We start from the raw sequence: 7,657 nt of genomic DNA, 5'->3' as shown, positions 1-7,657 counted from the left end.
CCCGGTTTGAGTACCACTGGCAATCAAAGCTGGCGTGTGAAAGCAACTTTCTGTGTTTTTGAGTTTATTAAATGTTGGGATGAATATGTCAGGTTTCAGGATGCACAGTTCTGTAGGTTCATCTCGGTATTCCACCCCCTCGGCTTTCTGTTGTAAATATTAAGCTGAGTGATCGAATGTGGAAGCTACGTTTGGTCAAAGGTCACAGAAGATTTGCGTCGTGCAGCGAAGGAAAGAATCGCGATCTTGTTTCCGACTCAGTACCTCTTTGTTTTTGACTCACATGCGAAGCAAAAGTGAGTCTATGTACTCACCCGAGTCGTCCGTCCGTCCGGCCGGCCAGCTGGCCGGCCGGCCATCCGGAAAACTTTAACGTTGGATATTTCTTGGACACTATTCAGTCTATCAGTACCAAATTTGGCAAGATGGTGTATGATGACAAGGCCCCAAAAAACATACATAGCATCTTGACCTTGCTTCAAGGTCAAGGTCGCAGGGGCCATAAATGTTGTCTAAAAAACAGCTATTTTTCACATTTTTCCCATTTTCTCTGAAGTTTTTGAGATTGAATACCTCACCTATATATGATATATAGGGCAAAGTAAGCCCCATCTTTTGATACCAGTTTGGTTTACCTTGCTTCAAGGTCAAGGTCACAGGAGCTCTTCAAAGTTGGATTGCATACATATTTTGAAGTGACCTTGACCCTGAACTATGGAAGATAACTGTTTCAAACTTAAAAATTATGTGGGGCACATGTTATGCTTTCATCATGAGACACATTTGGTCACATATGATCAAGGTCAAGGTCACTTTGACCCTTATGAAATGTGACCAAAATAAGGTAGTGAACCACTAAAAGTGACCATATCTCATGGTAGAAAGGGCCAATAAGCACCATTGTACTTCCTATGTCTTGAATTAACAGCTTTGTGTTGCATGACCTTGGATGACCTTGACCTTGGGTCAAGGTCACATGTATTTTGGTAGGAAAAATGTGTAAAGCAGTTCTTAGTGTATGATGTCATTGCTAGGTTTAGTTATTTGACCTTGACCCTGAAGGTCAAGGTCATGTAAAGGTCAAGGTCAAGCATGTGAGTCGTATGGGCTTTGCCCTTCTTGTTCATTAGACCTGTCATTCTGCTTGTTTGGCTTTGTTAGATGTTTGCATGTCTTGTTGCTATTTTCTTTGCTTTTATTATTGTTTCTTACTTGTGCTTCGTTTATCGATACAACGTCTTGTGCACGGGTAAAAATGTGTGTGTCAGGGGTCCTTTTACTTGAACTTGACGTTCGTGTTTCTCCGACCGTCTGTGTATCGAAACACAGATACACGCACTCCATGAGTCTGTAAGAAGACAAAACATATCGGTAGGTTTCATTTGTTTTTGATGAATGTATGACCTTTCATGAAGTAGTTTTGTTTTGTTTACTTTTGCCAGTTTGCCAGTTCGTTTTTGGAACACTGCAAAGCAGTGTCGTGTTGTCTGTTTAGGTCTGGGGAAACATCAATGAAAAGAGCCAAAGAATCCCCGAGCGTTTCTATTGGGTTTGCTTTTGATTATCCATGTATAACCTGCTTCCTGCAACTATGATAACCGGGGTTGTATTGCCTGGGGAACATGAGATTTATTTCCCAGGTGCTTGTGAATGAAAACTCGTGAATGACAAAAGCGAGTATGAATGCTGACAATATAATTTATTATTTGTTGTTGACAGACATGCTCGTTTGATATACCTGTAATCACGGTCGTTGAAGTTGGCTTCAAGTACACATTAACATGCTTCCATTTGAAACTTCGAGGTCTTCATCGGGGATTGACGCCCGACCAAAGGTAATTGAAGCCCGACGGAGCGAAGCGACGGAGGGCTTCAATTAGACTTTGGGAGGGCGTCAATCCACGATGAAGACCGAGAAGTTTCAAATGGAAGCATGTTAATGTTATAGTAATTCAATCTGACGACGATCTCTTTCTTGCTTTCATGCGGTTAATTGTAAACAGACAGAATTGGTTCTGTTCTGTTCACACACTACTTTCAGTCCACCTACCTGCAAGGGTCAAGTCCCAAGAAATATGTCTCTGTTTTCCTATCGTATCACTCTGCTCCTGTTTTGTTTTCTTTCACACACATTTTCCCTTCTTTTTTGACGGGTTTCTGGACACCAAACTCTAAAACAAATTCTTTTCCTCACAAAAGCGATCTTTGGAATTGACTGACGTAGTCCGGAAGAATTCATGCCTCAACTTACGTCACGTAATCGACGAAATCACTTCGCATACCTTATGGTCTCAGTATTTCGTTGGCCTTCATATTTCCTACTTGTAAAATGACCCTCAAAGCTAACCGAGACTATTTGTGGTTGTATCAATGCGCCTCGCCAGCAGGTGGTTAATGGCTTTTTTAGCGAGTGGTTATCGACAATTATTACCAATTCAGTGCCCCATATGGCTTTTTGACCAATCAGGACGGATTCTAGGTGACCCTCTAAATGTTATAACGTTCAGGCAGGGACCCTTTTTGTTTATCAAGCTAAAAATGAACAAGACAAAGTAACAATTTAAATCAGCAATATCAGTGTGATTTATTCTAAAGAATGACACTTCAAATGCTGTCAGATAATACTCTCTTTATCTAAAAAATACCGAAAAGCGAGTTTTGTCGGTGGGTGCTTTACGGAACAGCGAGGCACCGCCCATCCTCTGAGTGTGCAATGCCGACTCGCTCACTTGAAATCTAAATTATCAAAGTTCGGAAAATCAAGTGAAATTGGGTCACTCGCTTTACGTCAAATGTATCTTTACGTCATTTCCCATCCGTCTGGAGTCGGTTCTAAATCTGTTGCTCTCTGTTCAACAAGAAAAAGCGAAGCAACCGAAACGCATGTTCATTGTTGTGTGTCAAACGCATTTGACCTGTGAATATTCATCACGTAAGGTGTGTTACTCTGATTGGCTGCCCCAGGTCACGAGAATTCTTTGACTGACAGGCATAATCAGGTAGGATCGAGCGCTCCAGTTCCCATTGCGGCTGTTCTGTCTAATTCGCGGGGTCGCTTCGAAATTTCTTTTGGTCGAATTAAACGGTAATAAAACCGTTATTTCTAATATGCTGACTGTTAGCAAATGATAACAGATATGTCTCACAAACGATATCAGCATTCGCCTAAAAAAAAAACGCGGGTTAGGGGGAGTCCCATATTGGTTGGGACTAGAAAGAATTTACCCGATGCAACCCAGCATGTCGTAAGAGGCGACTAACGGTTCTGTTTCTTCTCTTCTTTTGTCTTATTTCTGCCTTACCAGTCCTTTCACCTATATTTCCTTCCAAGAAAACTCTCCCTACTATTCCCTGCAGTTTTCCAATTCTTTTCTTGTTGTATTATTTCTACCTGACTGGATCCATCACCTTTATTTCACTTACCAAAAGTCTTCTTTTCCACATCCTTATTTCTCTGCACCCCGCATGTCGTATGAGGCGACTAACGGATTCTGTTTCTCCTTTTACCCTTGTTAAGTGGTTCTTGTATAGAATATAGTCAATGTTTGTAAAGATTTTAGTCAAGCAGTATGTAAGAAATGTTTAGTCCTTTGTACTGGAAACTTGCATTCTCCCAGTAAGGTCATATATTGTACTACGTTGCAAGCCCCTGGAGCAACTTTTTGATTAGTGCTTTTGTGAACAAGAAACACTTAACAAGTGGCTCTATCCCATCTCCCCCCTTTTATCCTATCCCATCTCCCCCCTTTCCCTCGTCGCGATATAACCTTCGTGGTTGAAAACGACGTTAAACACCAAATAAAGAAAGAATTCGCCTAAAAGGCTCATGCTTGATATCTTTTTTCTCGACATGTCTTGTTATCATTTGCTAACAGTCAGCATATTAGAAATAACTCATATTAATGACCGGTAATTTTTAATGAGTTGGGGCATTCTGACCAATCACAGGATCTGTTTCATTAAAACGCCAACTTGATTGAATTACATTTAGCTTTGGTCGGGCGTCAATCCACCATGACGACCTCGAAGTTTCAAATGGAAGCATGTTTAATGTGTAATTGATTTACCATTACACCTCAAGCAAGAAAATGCTGTACTTGATCTTTTTGCGGATGACTCAGACTCAACACTTCACAGCAGTAATACAGATATAAATCTCATGAAAAAGTACTCCAAGAAAGTATAGCAAATATTTAATGATTGGTGTAATTGTAACAGAATGGCACTGCATCATAAGAGAACAAAAAGCATGTTAATAACCACAAGACAAAAACACCAGCGACAGCCTCTGAGCCTTGATCTAATTATGCATGGTACAGTTAGCATTGCTCAAGTCCATCAACATCGTGTGCTTGGAGTTGGAATTGATGATGAACTTAACTGGCGCTTTCACATTGATACAGTTTATAAACGCGTTTCTATGAACCTTTTCTTACTTAACAAGCTCTGGTGCGTTGTTTCTGTGGATGCCCTCAAAATGTTTTTTCCACGCACACTGTCTCTCTCACATTTGCTAGGCATCTACTGTTTGGTGCAATGCCAGTGATGTTCATATAAAGAAAATAAACACACTTCACAAGAGAGGTGTAAAGTTATTAAACCGAGATCCCAATATGACTACGCAAGAAAAATACACTCAATTGAACATTCTTCCGCTACAACAGCAGTTCTTTTTAAATGCTAGTGTTTTTATGTTCAAAATTTACAACCATGAAACACCTTCATACATCCAAGACCTGTTTGAGCGTCCTCCTGGTAGAGCGAGGCTTTTGAACCATACGCTACCGCTCCCACGCATTGATTTGTATAAATCTAGTTTATCTTACTGGGGATCGCTTGTGTGGAATTTACTTCCAATGTACTGTAAAACATGTCAAACCCTTTCGTCTTTTAAAAAAAATGTTCGAAAATATCTTTGTCTCTCCCCACACTTGAAAATCATAACCGTTACTGCATCACATCTTAATCATCATTTTATTAATCCATGAACCACGTTATTATAGTGTGTTCGAACCCCGGCCGGGGACGGTATTTTATAACATTCTGAGAAAAAAAATAAAAAAATAAATAAGTTAATAATTTTTTTTTAAATTTTTTTTAGAAATACATAAAGGATAGTCAGAATGTTAATATATAACGTCCCGGCGTGCTAATTCACCGTCCCCGTGTGTACCCGCGTGTCCCCGCGTGTTTTAGACACCCCCTGTGACTTAAACACGCGGGGACACGCGGGGACAGTTTAACTGCACGCGGGGACATGCGGGGACGGTGAAATAGCACGGGGGGATGTTATTTTATAACATTCTGAAAAAAAAAATTAAAAATTAATAAATAAATAAGTTAATAAATATATATATTTTTTTAGAAATACATAAAGGATAGTCAGAATGTTATTATATAACGTCCCCGCGTGCTATTTAACCGTCCCCGCGTGTCCCCGCGTGTCCCCGCGTGTTTTAGACACCCCCTGTGTCTAAAACACGCGGGTACACGCGGGGACAGGTTAACTGCAAGCGGGGACACGCGGGGACACGCGGGGACGGTGAAATAGCACGGGGGGACGTTATTTTATAACATTCTGAAAAAAAGAAGAAGAAAAAATTTTTATAAATAAATAAGTCAATAAATATATAATTTTTTTTTTTTTAGAAATGCATAAAGGATAGTCAGAATGTTATATAACGTCCCGGCGTGCTAATTCACCGTCCCCGTGTGTCCCCGCGTGTTTTAGACACACCCGCCTGTGCTGCGACTTCTGTCTTGTGTGTGGCGCACGTTATATGTCAAAGCAGCACCGCCCTGATATGGCCCTTCGTGGTCGGCTGGGCGTTAAGCAAACAAACAAACAAACACGTTATTATAGCTAGTGTTTTTGTTATTTTTAACACGATTACAAATTCAGAGTCAATTACTTATTTTTTTTGGCTGTTTAAAACAAGTTATATAAATATATATGCAATGTATAATGTCACGTATGTCTAAAAGAGACAGGTTGGAAGATTAGGCATCGCCTAAAACCTTCATCCCTTCGTAATACAGTTTGAATCTAAATCTGAGTCTGAATCTCTCTCTCTCTCTCTATCTCTCTCTCACTCTCTCTCTCTCTCTTTCTACATCTGGCCTTCGTATAGGACACCTTAACGTTTATCATTTGTTTAACAAAGTTCCAGATGTGTGCTTAATGTTAAACCGACCAAACAAGCCAATTCATTTGTTTGGACTTAGCGAAACTCGCCTTGATTCCAGGATCGACGACACCTCTATTGACATTACTAACTATACAATTTTAAGACGCGACAGCAACCAGTCTAATCATACTGGACTTGTGCTTTACGTCCATGACAGTATTGTGAAAATCACAAGAAGGAGAACTGATTTAGAGTCAGAGAATGTGGAGTGCAACTGGACGGAAATAAAACATTCTAAATCTCCTTCTGTGTTAGTTGGATATATTTATAGAAATCCAGCCTCTCCATTGGCATGGATTGACGATTTTGTGCGCATGATGGACAACGTTAATAACTGTAATTCTAACATTCTCCTCTTAGGTGATTTTAATTATGATTTAAATAAACCGCAACATGCATGGTCCTCTACTACATCACTGTTTGGTCTTCAGCAATTAATCAAAGATCCAACAAGAGTAACCAGTACTAGCGCAACGCTAATTGATCATATTTACACAAACAATCTGTGTAATGTTTCCAAAGAAAGTATAAGTGTGACCCTCCACCACGGAATGAGTCGCATGTCACCTTTGCATGATTTTCATATTTTTACATTTTCCTAAAGAGTTTGTTATGCTCTATCCAGTGGTGAAAACCGTTTTAGAAAAGAGCGGAAACTGTTTGAGTTATACGCCTGTGACTAAGGTGACCCTCACACTGTTACCATACACTCTCCGGACTTATATCAAGCCTAGCGCAGAACCGCGCGAGGTGACATGCGACTCATTTCGTGGTGGAGGGTCACAAGTGACCATATCCCTATTTTTTGCACTTGGTCTTTTAAATTACCAAAATGTCCGCCTAAGGGCCATACAACAATTGAGTACAGATCCTTTAAAAATGTCAATGAGACGGATTTTTTGCGAGACATTGCTTCTGTGCCCTTTCATCTTATTTGCAATCATACTTGTCCAAATAGTGCCTTTTCTGCTTTGTATGAGGCATGTTTGCCAATTATTAATAAGCATGCACCGTTGCGCAAAAGGAGGGTTAAGCACCCCACACTTCCCCCGTGGTTAAATGAAGACATTATAAACGCTATGGCTCTTCGCGATTTCTATAAAGAGAACAAATTAAAAGCTGGTTACAAAAAACAAAGAAATAAGGTCTTAGACCTCGTGCGCCGGGCCAAAAAAGCATTATTTTAATAAACTTCTTTCTGAGAAGAAAGATACCGCTTCCTTATGGAGAGCAATAAACGAAGTAACTGCAAAATCAAAAACCCGACAACATTCAACTTCGGTTGGTATTTCACCCAGTGCCTTTAATGATTATTTGTTTTATCTCTTCCTAGTAAGCTTCTGGAGTCTACCTATAGGGAAAATGACAAAAGCGAGTATGAATGCCCACAATTTCTTTAATTATTTTGCCAGGCCAATATGAAAGAAGTTGAACCTTTTAACATCCCATTCATTGCAGTCCACGAAGTC

Source organism: Littorina saxatilis, linkage group LG8 (genome assembly GCF_037325665.1).
Source record: "Littorina saxatilis isolate snail1 linkage group LG8, US_GU_Lsax_2.0, whole genome shotgun sequence".
Classification (NCBI taxonomy): domain Eukaryota; kingdom Metazoa; phylum Mollusca; class Gastropoda; order Littorinimorpha; family Littorinidae; genus Littorina; species Littorina saxatilis.
Note: the sequence above shows the minus strand (reverse complement) of the source record.